We start from the raw sequence: 13205 nt of genomic DNA on the forward strand, positions 1-13205 counted from the left end.
TTAAATTCCCATAGAGGCAGGCACATTTTTATTTTTAAAGGCCAGTTAATTCATGGATCCAGGATACTGTGCATTCTGATAAAGTTCCCTTGGCCTTTGGAATTAAACTAACCCCCCGTCATCACATACCCTTCACCATACATAGAGATAGACATGGTTTTATTTTAGTTAGCTTAATAGTTGGTTTGATTTGCGTTGAGAGATGATCTTATGGAAATTTCCCCATGCGTATCTCTAGGTATGGTGAAGGATATACAGTGATATGGGATTAGTTTAATTCCAAAGGCCATGGGAACTTTATCACGTTGCATAGTATCCTGGATCCATGAAATAACTGGCCTTTAAAAATAAAATGTGCCTACTTCTATGGAAATTTAACATAGGGGTGTGTCTACTTATGCCCCCTGTATTTTAAGGGAGAACATTTATGTATTTACAATACATCATTCATTCACAAAAAATTGGTGTCCTTAAAAGGTTGGATTTTCCTAATTGTTTTGAATTAAGGCATTAAGATCAGTTTCCAAAAGATGTTTTTTTATTCCTCTTTTTCATCAATCAACTTTAGCATTGGTGTGTAAACATTTTCAAGCCACTGTAATTATATAATGTTATACTGTATACTGCTGTCTTTATGTGATTAGAGATGTTGATACATTATAGCATGTTGGTGTCTTGCATTAGTCTGTATTTTAAGTTCTAATGCACTGTTTTACCCCATCACTTACAAAATAGCACAACCTCACAAAATAGTCCTAATGCAATATATCATCACAAAATAAAGAAAGAATAGTCATGTGCATAAATAAACAAGCAAACACAAGTCTGCTTATGTTGGTTTTTATGTGTTACGGATATTACTCAAAGAACACAAGTTTTTAACCAGTATGGCCCCAATTAATGACCAGGCACAAAAACAGTGTAGCTTACAAATAAAAAGTGTAGCTACTATATTTTAAAATCATTTTGTTAATTAGGCTGCCATTTGTCATTTATGTTGACAGTGTGGTTTTAGCCACACTATTTAAACTTGAAAGCTAAGAAAACTTAAATGAATTATCAGGGGATGCAAAGCCATCTTTTTCCTTAGACAAGCACATTCTGAATTCATAAACATTTAGAATTTATTCCACCAAATAAATCTTTCAAACCTATTTTTTAATACAACCTGATTCCCAATTACAATATATTTTTATGTGTGTCCTGTCCCCCTATTTGTTCTCTGATGATTTTACTATCTTACAACCTAAGTATGAGAAGCCATAACTTTGTACCATTAACACAAACAATTTAATATTTAAAATGGACTATGCAAAGTAGGCTACTCAGTCTTGCTGACTGTATGACTGAAGAATATTCATTTATTCTCAATTGTATGCTACTATTAAAGGTGTTTATTATTATTATTATTACTTCACTGCATAATGAATTTTAGTTTAGTTTTTGTTTTTATTCTCATTTTATCTCTTTGTAATGATGGTGATTATTTTTCATATTTTTTGTAGGAGTAACAGTAAACCTGCAGCTAAACACTCTGTGGTTGGTTAATCTTGCTGCACACACTCTCAATCAGTAAAGTAAAGAGTATCAGTAAAAACTAACATTGCATTATGGTAGATAAGACACAGTCCACATGCAGTAAGCTAATCAGAGTGTAAACATAATTCATGGGCTATACACCTGTACTGTGTATAGTGCTGTGTGCAGCAGCTCAGAGGTTAACACAGAAACCTCACAGCAGGACAAACCCAGGCTTTGGATCCTGGAATATATTTTGTGGGCAGAGGTTACTCGTTGGCTGCATTAGTTTCCTCCCACAATCCAAACACTTGTGATTCAAGTGGACTGCACTCTTGAATTGCCGTAGGTGTGAAGTGTGACTAAAATTGTTCAGTAATCATTGTTAGATTTGTAATGGACTGGCAGCTTGTCCAGGGTGTTTCCTGCATTCTGCCCAGTGCATTCTGGGATACAATCCAGCATGTCGTTGTCATGTCCAACTGTATTTGGAATCAACACACCACAAGGCTAATATTATCTATGTGTGGGCTTAATTTTAGCCTATGCAGCTTCAAGAACAATATCTATCTTTCTATCTAATCTGTTTTTATGGATTCAGTTTTTAGTTTTGGGCAGTGCAGTCATGTAAAAAGCTCCTGTGTGGAAGCCCTACAGCACAAGCTTTTACATTTTTTTTTAAAGACAAAATGTTAGTTTTTGTATCAATTTCTGGCCAGTATATTCACGAGGAAACCACCAGAAGAAAGAACAGAAAAATAAAACAGCAACAAGCCTTTCTGTGAAGTACAGGAAAGTACTAGTTTTTATTCCTTCATAATCAAACTTCACAAACAGCTTGAACTTGTACAATACCTCAGAGAGTGAAAATTACAAAAAAAGTGCTGGTAACATTTACAAAAATCATCCTTACTTAGCAACAATCAGTTTATTCTTCCACACTTTTTTTAGTCTTTTGTATTAAGGCTTAATACTTCTGTATAAAGTATATGCAAGATAAGTCTTCACAGTTTTTCGAAAAAAGTCACAATATTATGTAACATAATGAAGCTTTTACGGCTATTTTCTTTATAATAACAAATACACATCACTGGTAAATATATGTGAAATACAGGGCTTATTGTAAAATGGCAAGTAATGATACTGTTTGCTGAGATAAATTGATTCCACACACTGTTATAGGAAAGTTTTGACATACCATTGCTATAACTGAAGGAGGAGGAAAAGAAAATGATAAGCAAAAACACCTGGGAGATCGCCTCCAAACTTTGGCACATCCCATGAAACAAGTTCACAAAATATGAGATTTATTTTTGAAATCATACATATGGAAGAATAGCTAAAGTGGCATAAAGTGAAAACATGCTGTGTAGTAAGGTGCTAAATCAGAGATATTACATTGCCAGCCTTTTTTTCCCCACATGGACTGACATGAATAAGGTGCATTTGTAAGACTCAAACCATGTAGGCCTTTCTTAGATGTTGACAAAATATGTAATAAATACAAGTTTTCAAAAACAACCTAAATTAATTTGACCAATAGTCTTGAGGCGACCCCGTATACTCATGCATTCCCATGGATTCAGAGAAATGTATATCTCTACTGCAGTTGTGTAACTCTCTAACTGTGGCATGTGAAAGTAAAAGCTGTATTGTATTCATGGTATGTGTTTTTTTTCCTTTTTTTTTTTTGAAACTTATTTTATTTTTTTAACTGTTGAAACTGTGACAAACTTGATGAGTAAGGAGATGGAATTGAAAACTGAATGCGAAACTAAGCCAAGATATATTCACAAGATCCTCTAAGCTGCACTGGTTTACAGGTCAACAGATGAGAGCTCTAGCCCTAGTCTTACCAATTTCACCCTCATGCATACTGTACGGTTAAAGTGACGCAACAAGCTTGCTTAAATAGTCTACATCACAAAAGCAATTTGGTTTTAGTGCAAACACAATTGGCTGGCTTCAGCTTCTCAATAATAACAAGCTCACCAAGGTTACAAGAAGGCACATACTTATGCTTCCTCTAACACGCAACATATTTAGACAAACCGCAACATCTTTCAACAACACCACAAAGCGGTGAAAACAGGAAAGCTACTACATCCAGATAAAATGGTGAAGTTTTGCTGTTTGTGAATTATTCCAAAATTTACACTCATCCATTAACAAAATAATGACGTCAAGGTCAATAATTACTGCTGTTGTGAATGACCTCGTTGAAAAAGGATGAAGTATGATACATTTTGGTGGACACAGATTCTCTACATACGTAGCCAATGATGCTGTGTTTATGACGAAAAGGTGCATTAGGATTTTTCTTCTCTAATGAGTGTTATTATTTCACTTTAAAGCATTGTTTTTTCGTAACATCCCAGGAAAGAGCACTCAAAGTGACCGAATATGCAGAGAGTGTTTTTTTAAGTGAAAGGTGTCACGACATTGGACAGTTGGGTTTAACTTTTGGTAATTGTGTTTATCTTTAAATGTGTTATTGGCTGTGTGATGAAGACAATCGACGTTTGTACTCATGGGATATGATTCCTTCCTTATACATCCCGTCTCTCACTTTCAGAGCTGCTTGATTTGTCCAAAACAATTACAGGAGGAAACAACAGTTTTAATGCCCCTCAAATCTCGACACTAATACTCAGGGTACTGCCAGGTTAAAAAAAACCTGCTTGGAACAACATTATGTGGATGTACATTTTTAAAAAGCGACCAATTTCTGTACCTTTGAATACAAAAACAAATAAAAACTTGTCAAATATCACCATTTACTCAGCATGGGCGAAACGACTATGGTTCAAAAATGTGTTGAGTGAATTATATTGCTTTTGATAGAAGAAGACCAAAATAAGTCTAGTGCAAATCTCTTTTCTGGTTTGAGAAGTGGTGGTCGGGTTAATGAGACTCAACTGTCATATCTGCTCTACCATAGCAAGAGCATACCAAGTGATTCTGATGACTGGATAGCTGTAAAGTGGTATCCCTTTATGACTTTTCTAAATGTTTAAGAGAGCACTCTTTCTTTTTCAGAAAACAAAAAATAAAAATCTGTCACCAGTGGATGCCGTGCAGCAATTTGGAAGGAAAACCCTAATAAATATTTCCTCTCATATATAACCCATCACTTAATGAATGCAATTAACCAGCACAAAGAAAATGTTATAACTTCTTACATCTAAATGACTCCTATTTTGAACGGGAGGATGTTAGTCACCCTCCCCTGTACAGCAGGGAGGATGTGCTTGTCTGTCAGCTCGCATCTGTGCTAACGGGTGTTGTCTGTGCCGTTATGTCTGTCAAATACATCTCTCAACTTGGAAATGTTGGAAAACTCACTCCAGTCCAGTGTTTGACAAATCATATTATAAAAACGTCCTTGCACATACATTAAAAAACAAACAAACTTTATCCCCTCTTTCAAAACAGCAGTCAATACATTTCAAACAAGCTTGTTTCATAACAATAATAATAAAATACAAACCAACTTGGAGCATAAATTATCAAAAACAAACTGAAAACACATTACTGCAGCATATATTTCAGGGTTGCTTAGTTGTGATGTTAACTACCTTTACTACAACAGCTCCACTTCTGCCAAGTTCATGACTATATATAGGAGAAGTATTTTTTAAGGGAAATAATAAAACATCAAGCTAACGTAGGCAAAAGAAAGCCTAACAAAATATACACATATTTATAAGCACATCTCATAGTTCAACTCAAGTGCATGTTTACAAAAAGCATCTACATACAAGATATGGCAGCAAAAAGCCTGAAAGCCAGATGGAAAATAACCTAAGCTGCTTTTATTAGGGCACATGTCATTTCGGATTTGTAATGCCAATATTTGAGAAATTCTGTCTTCGCCCAGATACAAAACATCGCCAAAATTACAGTAATTAAATTTCCTATTTTTAACACACAGGATGGAAAATATACAGCAGATTCACCTTGAATTAGACCTTACAGTAATAAAAAAATCGTCAAATTTAGCCAAATGATTTACATTCCGCTTGCAGAGGATGTGTTGTTATTACAAAAATATATGTAATCACTTTCATAAATATTTGGACCACGTTGTGATTTTTAAATTTGTGTTACAGTTTGGTTTTTAATTTATTTTCATCATGTAGCAATGGCTGGCTATGGTGCTTTTTTTCAGTGAACATGAAAGACTTTGACTTGAATTGCTGAGACTAACGGTATTATCCTCTTTCTTTTTTTTTTGGCTTAATAAACAACCTATAAATATGTGCAAACTTAACATCTTGGTCCATCTCAAGTATAAATGGCTAAATGTACTCAAAGTCACAATGTCAGATTAGTATTTTAGGGACAGCCTTGAAATATTAGACAGTGCCAATATTTGAAGAAAACCGCTATCACAAAACTATTTCGATATAATCCAATGTGAAGGTGAACAGGTCTACACTGATTTGCTAAATGTGTGTATAGAAGACAATGATTATTATGTTTTGTCAGAGGAACAATGCAACATTTACAATCTTATACATGCGATAGTTTACATCACAGCTAGTGTGGCAGATTCATTTTTATGTTTTGTTGCATTTCTTATAAAAAAAAAAACTATTTTGGTCTACAATAGGCAAAAGAACACAACCACAAAACTATAAACAACTGATCAAGTGACAAAAACAGATGCATTTTCATAAGCACCCAGCAATGAGAAGAAAAAACAAAACAGCTGTAGCAATCTAACCCAATCATATAGGAACCCCACACACATAGAAAATAAATGTAATTTCTCCATAAAACTTAAATTATCTGAACCCTTCTTTGGTTTATAAAAACAAACATTGTCTAGTACAGGTTTTTCTTTTTTTTCATTTGACTTCTAATGATTAGCATGGCCCCGAATACAAATGACCACTACCAGCCTCCTTTAGGTACAATACGTTACAGTGCTAAATGTTTGAATCTAAGTCTGCATGTCCATTATGGCAGACTATGTGCTGGCTGAGACAGTGATCAACATTTGTTTTCTTTCATTTTTTTTTTGTATTTTATATCTCTGCACTGTGAAAGGGAGACCTACCTAGAGAAACAGAGTGATAACATAGTGCATGTTTTCTATAGAAACGGCCCCCACAAGCATTTCCTGTGCTCAAAGCTTATGAGGTTTGTCGCAAAATTTGAATTAACAGCAAGTGGGGTTTAAAAAGATTTTTTTTTTTACTTGTGGGACACATACCGTACATGTTACTAAACTTTGATGTAATGGGCAATGCTTGTTACTATGTGACCAAATATCCAACACATCTGTAAAACCATTTAATGCTGGAAAACCTCCTTAATGTTAAAAAACGACTGCCAAACCAGGAGTTGGAATGTTCTGGACTTGAACAGGAATGCATGTTTACAGTTAACACACTTTAAAACAAATTGTCTTGTTGAGCTGGACTAAGCCAAAAGAAATAAATAAAGGAGCGAGTGAGACACAAAGAGGCTCAATGTTTAGACTTTAGAGGCTAAATCACGCCTAAGTCTCCTCATCATTGTGATAAAAGAAAGATACAGAAAGCTTGTTATCGAGGGACACTCAAAATAAAGCTTGTGCTCCATCAAACAACAAAGTATTCCCATACAGGAAAAAGGCTGTGTAGACAGGACTGCATGCTTCATTTGGACTGATGGATGTTAGTTACCTGATGATGATATTTATTAAAAACTTCAGGGTAGTGTAATAACTGCATTTTTGGAGAAAGCGTCATAGTGAATATAATGTAGATGTCGTTATAGCTTAGTTGAGCTGTGTCATTCTTTAAGATCTGAAAAGCTGCTTCACTGTATGTGTGTGACTCAAAAACGAAAATCAAAACAGGATCTGGATGTTTGACACTCAAATCAGAGCAGATGCTGTTTCTGTGCATCATAGTGCGACGGTTGGATGACAGGGACTAGCTAGATCACATTGCCTATATTAGTAATGTTTGATTTGAAAATGAAATGTCTATGAAACTAAGCCTTGAAAATGTGCATTTGTCAATCATAGCTGTTTTCTCCTATTTACTTGAAAACTACGTATTATGGAGGATTTAAAGATTCAAAATAAAGGCAATCTCTTGCTTTTGGTGTGATGCACGTTTTGTTGTAACATAATATGTTTATGTCCTAGATTTTGCAGAAATTTCTAATTGAAAAAAAGATTATTTTATTTTATTTTTTTGTCTGCTTGGATCTCACATCTATTTAACAATAGTGGTTTAATTTAAAAAGTGTCTTTTTTTCTCTCCTAAATTTGGCACAGTAACTAGGCTGGAGAAGGTTACAGAGAAAACTGTGGTAATTAGTCCACAGGGGACATAATAATAAGCTATCCCAAATCCTTTTATCTTGTAGCCACTCGGTCCTGAAATTTGATTTATGGTTTCTATTCGACTACATTTTCTTTTATGGATGTTTTCATGTTGATAAACCAACCACTTAAAGACATTCGAATGCTGTGTGTGTTTGTGTGTGTGCATGTGTGTGTGTGCATGCGTGTGTGCATGTGTGCGTGTGTGTGTGTGTTGCCAAAACTTCCAATTTGTAATCTCATTTAGCCTCCAAGTACTGTGGTTATAAATATCTAAATGACCAGTTTCTTTTTTTCCACGTTGCTTGTTGCTTGCCCTTTACAGTTTCAAGCTGCATGTAAATAACACAGCTGACAGAAAAGATAAAACTTTATTGATCGTTGAGGGGAAATTGGGCATTGGCTTGCATGTGGAAGAGCCTGTCATCAAGGTCAAAGGACACAAAGTGTACTTTAAAAAAAACAGCTGCCAGTTCCTACAGCCCGCAAACCATTGCGTTTTCATTTACAGTAAATGCCAGAGGAGATAACTACTGCCATGCGTATAGATGTTAGTATAGTCTCAACAATGGCAATTTTTACCAACAATTAAAAAAATCCAAATATTCTTGATTCATGTGTGGCTCCCTCTGCTGTTAACAAAGTGCCACTGCCTTTTCCCCCACAAAAACCTACAGTACCGTATAAAAAAAATGGCATGTGTAAAATGCCAAACAGCAATGAGAGAGAGCAACATGAAAGAAAAGAAAAAAAGATCATTTAATTTTATGATTACATAATATGTTTCAGGTATTAGCTGAACCTGCTCAACCTATTTGTATATTTAATTTAAAAACCTGGATATTTGATTGCATTTTATATCTTTGAATCCTCCAAACTGTATAAATGTAAGGTAAAAAATAAAACTTGCAGATGTAGCTTTTACTGTATATGAATAGAACATTTTATGTATTTTAAAGGGTTCTCTTATAGGGTGTACTAACAACCACCAGGTCTTAGCAGTAATAGTATAAATAGTATTTTTTAATAGACCATTGTGTATATACTGTATCTGTGCAATGTAGGAGAGAAAAACTATGAATATTCTGTATAGTTGCTGTATGTACTGATAGGCACTTGATAGGCATATTCCCTATATCCCACAAGGTACTGTATACTAGCTGCTAGCTGTAATTATGTCTTTATTAAACTTTCTGAAAATGTATGCTTCATCTGTGTGATGTGAGATGGTAATACGTAAATATATATAGTATATTTGTAAGAAGTTATCTATTTCACTCTGTACTGTAGAAGGCCCAAAATAAGAAAAATGCAGTTAAGTAATATCTGAATGTTTCCATGTGTTTTCTGTATTCTACTCTTAACTTTGTGACTTTGTTCAAGCTTAAATCAAAAGATTGGACTTCAAAATGTGTGGAGACAAACAGGAAGACAGACGCATGCTTATCGGAATAAAAGAAACCTGTTCCTTACTCAACATGACCCTCACCATTACTATCTTCCATTTCCTTGTTTTCATCTCAATGCAAAGCATACACGCATATATAGTACACTGTGAAATATGACTCAATAACTGACTATCCTTTATCCAGTTGCGTGAAGCTATGTATGTTTAAACAACACCACTATGATCACCATAAAATAAGCAGGAGGAAGTGTGAAATAAAGAAGTATGACGATGAATTAAACATACTGCAAGAAGGACAACAATGTACTGTAGACCCTGTGTCTCTACACTAGATAAACAAAACATGAACAGTAATATATTTGAAACACAATACAAACAGCTGCAGGCTCAAGGCTATTATCTACTTTTCAATATGTTTTTGTTCTGGAAAATATGCAAACACTTTGCAAACATAAAGTTTAGATTTCTTTTAACTAACAACTAGAAGCATGATTGAGATAAGGACTTATTTTCTGGATAATGTTGCAACTTTTCAACCATTTTTAACCAAAGTTTTTGCAACACTGAGAAAAGAGAATTAATCACCACCACGAGTAGCTGAAGCAGTATAAGGAATATAATAACTATGGACAGTGAAGAGCCTGTGATGCTAATGCAACAGGGGAGGAGCGTTATGACACACTGGAGAGAAGGTTCATCCCCTTCCAAGCCTGGTCTGCTATCAATCAAACACCTTATGATACAACAAGTCAACTGACGATGGGACGAGTTATTAGCCCTCATCCGGATAACGTTGAGATTGGCTACTTTTGTTATTCCAAAAAAAAAAAGATAGAGAAACAATTGAAAGTGTAATTCTGAAATCAAATATTTCAAAAACCAACATCGAGCTACTTAACCTACTATTTAGACCAATGATACCACAAAGCTGGTTGTACTCATCTAGCTACAGTCAATAGTGCATTTGATATATGTGTTTACACAAAATATGTAAAAAATTTAGGTGCCATGAAGGAATGCTAGATTACTGAATACATACATTACACTGAAACAATTTAATTAATGTCTCTGCCTTTGCTTTCAAAGAAGTGATGATGTAAGTTTGGCAGTGTTTAACTTGGTACTGAACAAACAACAAACACCAACATCATGAGCTGTGTGCCATACGTGTGGCAGTACTGATGGAAAGAGATCTCGGCAGTTGCTTACGTATTCTATTTAGTGCATTGTCTGTTAAGGCATGAGATTACCCTCCACTTGCTGTGTAGAGACAAATATAGCACTAGCATGCAGCAATATTGCCATCCTGGCGACAACAGCTACAAACAGGAACCATTCAATTTAGGCTTATATGCACACCATAGGAGACAGGCCCAATCAAATGTTAAGTAATGTGCTACTTTTACTGAGGACTAACCTCACGCTTTTTTACTGTATTTCTCAGGTGCGGTCAATATTCTTTTTTGGTGAGGAGAAACCAGAATATAGAATCTATCCAGGTCTCACATGATCATCACTAGCCTCCACAGGGATCAGAAATCTAGAAGCAATTTTGTGAAATTTCTAAATGATGGATATAACTTCTCCAAGCAGGTACAATGAAGTACGTCGGAGCTTGACCTAAGCTTTTGTCAAATCTCAGAACAAATGTTACAGGTGCCATTTAAGCCCAAAAGTGTTGGAGAGCTGCTTCTCATAGTACCTGTTCTGCATATTGCAAAGGAAGCCCTACAGTTCAGATATTCCACTTTTTAACAGTTTGATTAGGCTATATACCACACAGACACTCACAGACATACAAACACTAAGGAAGGGACACGACTGTGTACAACTGACAGACAGATATCAAAGAAGCTGCATTCCATCACCTCCCAAACCTTTAAACCCACAGAAAGTAGTTCTAGGACACACATATCATTTATGTTACACACACACACATTATAAATGTATTATTATTATTAATAATATAATAATAGTTATTATTATTACCTCTGCCAACAGAGTTGGACGGGAGTTGTGTTTATTATTACTGTTTCACTGTTAATGTTGTTTGGCTTGGATGTTCTCAGAGAATTTTTTTGTCTGTTTCTAAAGAAATGCAATTGATTTAGTTATAGGGAACTAACTCCATTAAAGAATGATTTCCAAAGGTTAAAACATAGATGAGCACACATAATGGTACATATTTAAATAAAACTAAATGCTTGCATTAACACGGCACAAGGATATACTGTAGGTAACTGCAAGCGATAACAAAAGCCAAGAACCGCTGAATTACTTAATGAATAAATTGAAACAAAGGTATTCTATTACATGTGAACTCTACAACCAAATCTTAGATTTAAACAAAAGAAGATCCTCTTTTCTAAAACTATAATATCTCTGTATAACAGTAGTGCACTTATTGGTTTAAGCAGTGCAACATATATGCAAGAAAATAATGCAGTCCACTTATCAAGATTTAAAAAAATGTTTTTTTTTTCCTTTGAAATTGAATAAAAGAAAATTATAGAAGTTCATTTAAGGAAATTATTAAATATTAAGCACAGGCATTTTAAGAAAATGTGCAAAGTAGCACTTTTTTAACTACAGCAGGTCTTTTTAAGACCACTGTATGCAGTTTGTTATTCTTTTAACAACACAACTACTAGAGTGTTTGCTCACATAAATGAGCAAATCCTTCAGATTTGCAGTTGCAGGCAGTTGCATTTGTGTGTGTGTGTGTGTGTCCTATTTTGATTAAAAAGCAATACAAAACAATTCAAATTTCAGAAATGAGCCTTATGTGATGTGATGCATGGATGACAACTTGCACACATTAGCTTCCAAATCTATTCTGTACATGCTGTGTCTAGGTTTTTAGAAAAATCAGGAATGTATACTATTGTCTAGAAAGTCCATCTGCAACTTGTGGTATATCATGAAACAGGTTTAATTAATGGAGCTACTTGTTTTCCTTTGAGACTGTATTTCCTTTCAAAACGTTGCATGTCATTTGAGCCTTCAGGGAGAGCATTTAGAGTGATGCATTTTGCTCCCACTTGCCAAAATAGCTTTGCAATAGTAATGACCAGGTTATACAGTGGTTCGAGGATCAGGATGGCATTCAGTTCCGATTTATTTAAATTAAATCCCTCCCTCTTTAACACTGTTCCAATCAACAACAGGCCTAAACCCCCCTAATATTCTAATTCAAATTACAACCGTGTTGGCTACTCAATAACAATAATTAAAGTGACAATTTTGATCTACATCCCATAACAGTCAGGTGCAAGTTGAGGAGCAGCAATTATGAAGGAGGAAGTTTAGTCGCATATGCCAGCCTGCCATAACTGTGAATGTAAAAGGCTAAAAAAAAACATCAGCAAAAGAATCTTTCTTTTTTTCTCATGTTTTGAAATGGAAGAGGTCTACTAGCCTTAACAGTCTTTAAGGATATTAGTGGCAGTGTATGCAAATGAGTTAAACTCCAAACTTCAGAAAAAAAGAAACATATTTTTGCTCAAATACTGTCTCATCAACACACCATAGTTTAGTAAATGTAATCTTAACCATCAAAATGCATGGACAACAATTACAAAACATGAAATATTTATGCCTGTCACCATTGACAGGAAGTTACACTTCAATTAAATGATTGAAATTGGTACCTTGACAACAGCTGCATTATAATCCCTTAATACCATAGGAATAAAATAAAACCCAGTGTCAAATTAACTACTCTCCTTTTTTATTTTACATAAGAAGGCAATCTTGTGACCATCATTATTTTTTTAGAGGGAATATGTAGCCCAACCCCAGATGATTTTTTTTGTTATTGTTGTGTTAAATTATACCACAGTAAGCTTGGACATCTATAGTCTCCAAACTGGTCAGTATGGGTTCACAACTGCCATGATTTATGTTTCATGGCAATGTACACACACACACACACACACACACACACACACACAC

General features: G+C 34.8%; 1 protein-coding gene and 1 long non-coding RNA gene across 2 annotated transcripts in view; both read right to left on the reverse strand.

Moving 5' to 3' along the window:
- Positions 1-13205, reverse strand: part of LOC116700341 (uncharacterized) — a 273867-nt gene that overhangs the window by 93241 nt on the left and 167421 nt on the right. The gene's annotated exons all lie outside the window — the stretch shown is intronic.
- zbtb20 (zinc finger and BTB domain containing 20) overlaps positions 8148-13205 on the reverse strand; it is a 26711-nt gene continuing 21653 nt past the window's right edge. The window contains exon 4 of the mRNA XM_032533430.1: positions 8148-13205. This exon is cut by the window's right edge and continues 985 nt beyond it. The gene's annotated coding sequence lies outside the window, so the exon portion shown is untranslated.

The sequence above is a fragment of the Etheostoma spectabile genome, chromosome 13, assembly GCF_008692095.1.
Source record: "Etheostoma spectabile isolate EspeVRDwgs_2016 chromosome 13, UIUC_Espe_1.0, whole genome shotgun sequence".
In the NCBI taxonomy this organism is placed as follows: domain Eukaryota; kingdom Metazoa; phylum Chordata; class Actinopteri; order Perciformes; family Percidae; genus Etheostoma; species Etheostoma spectabile.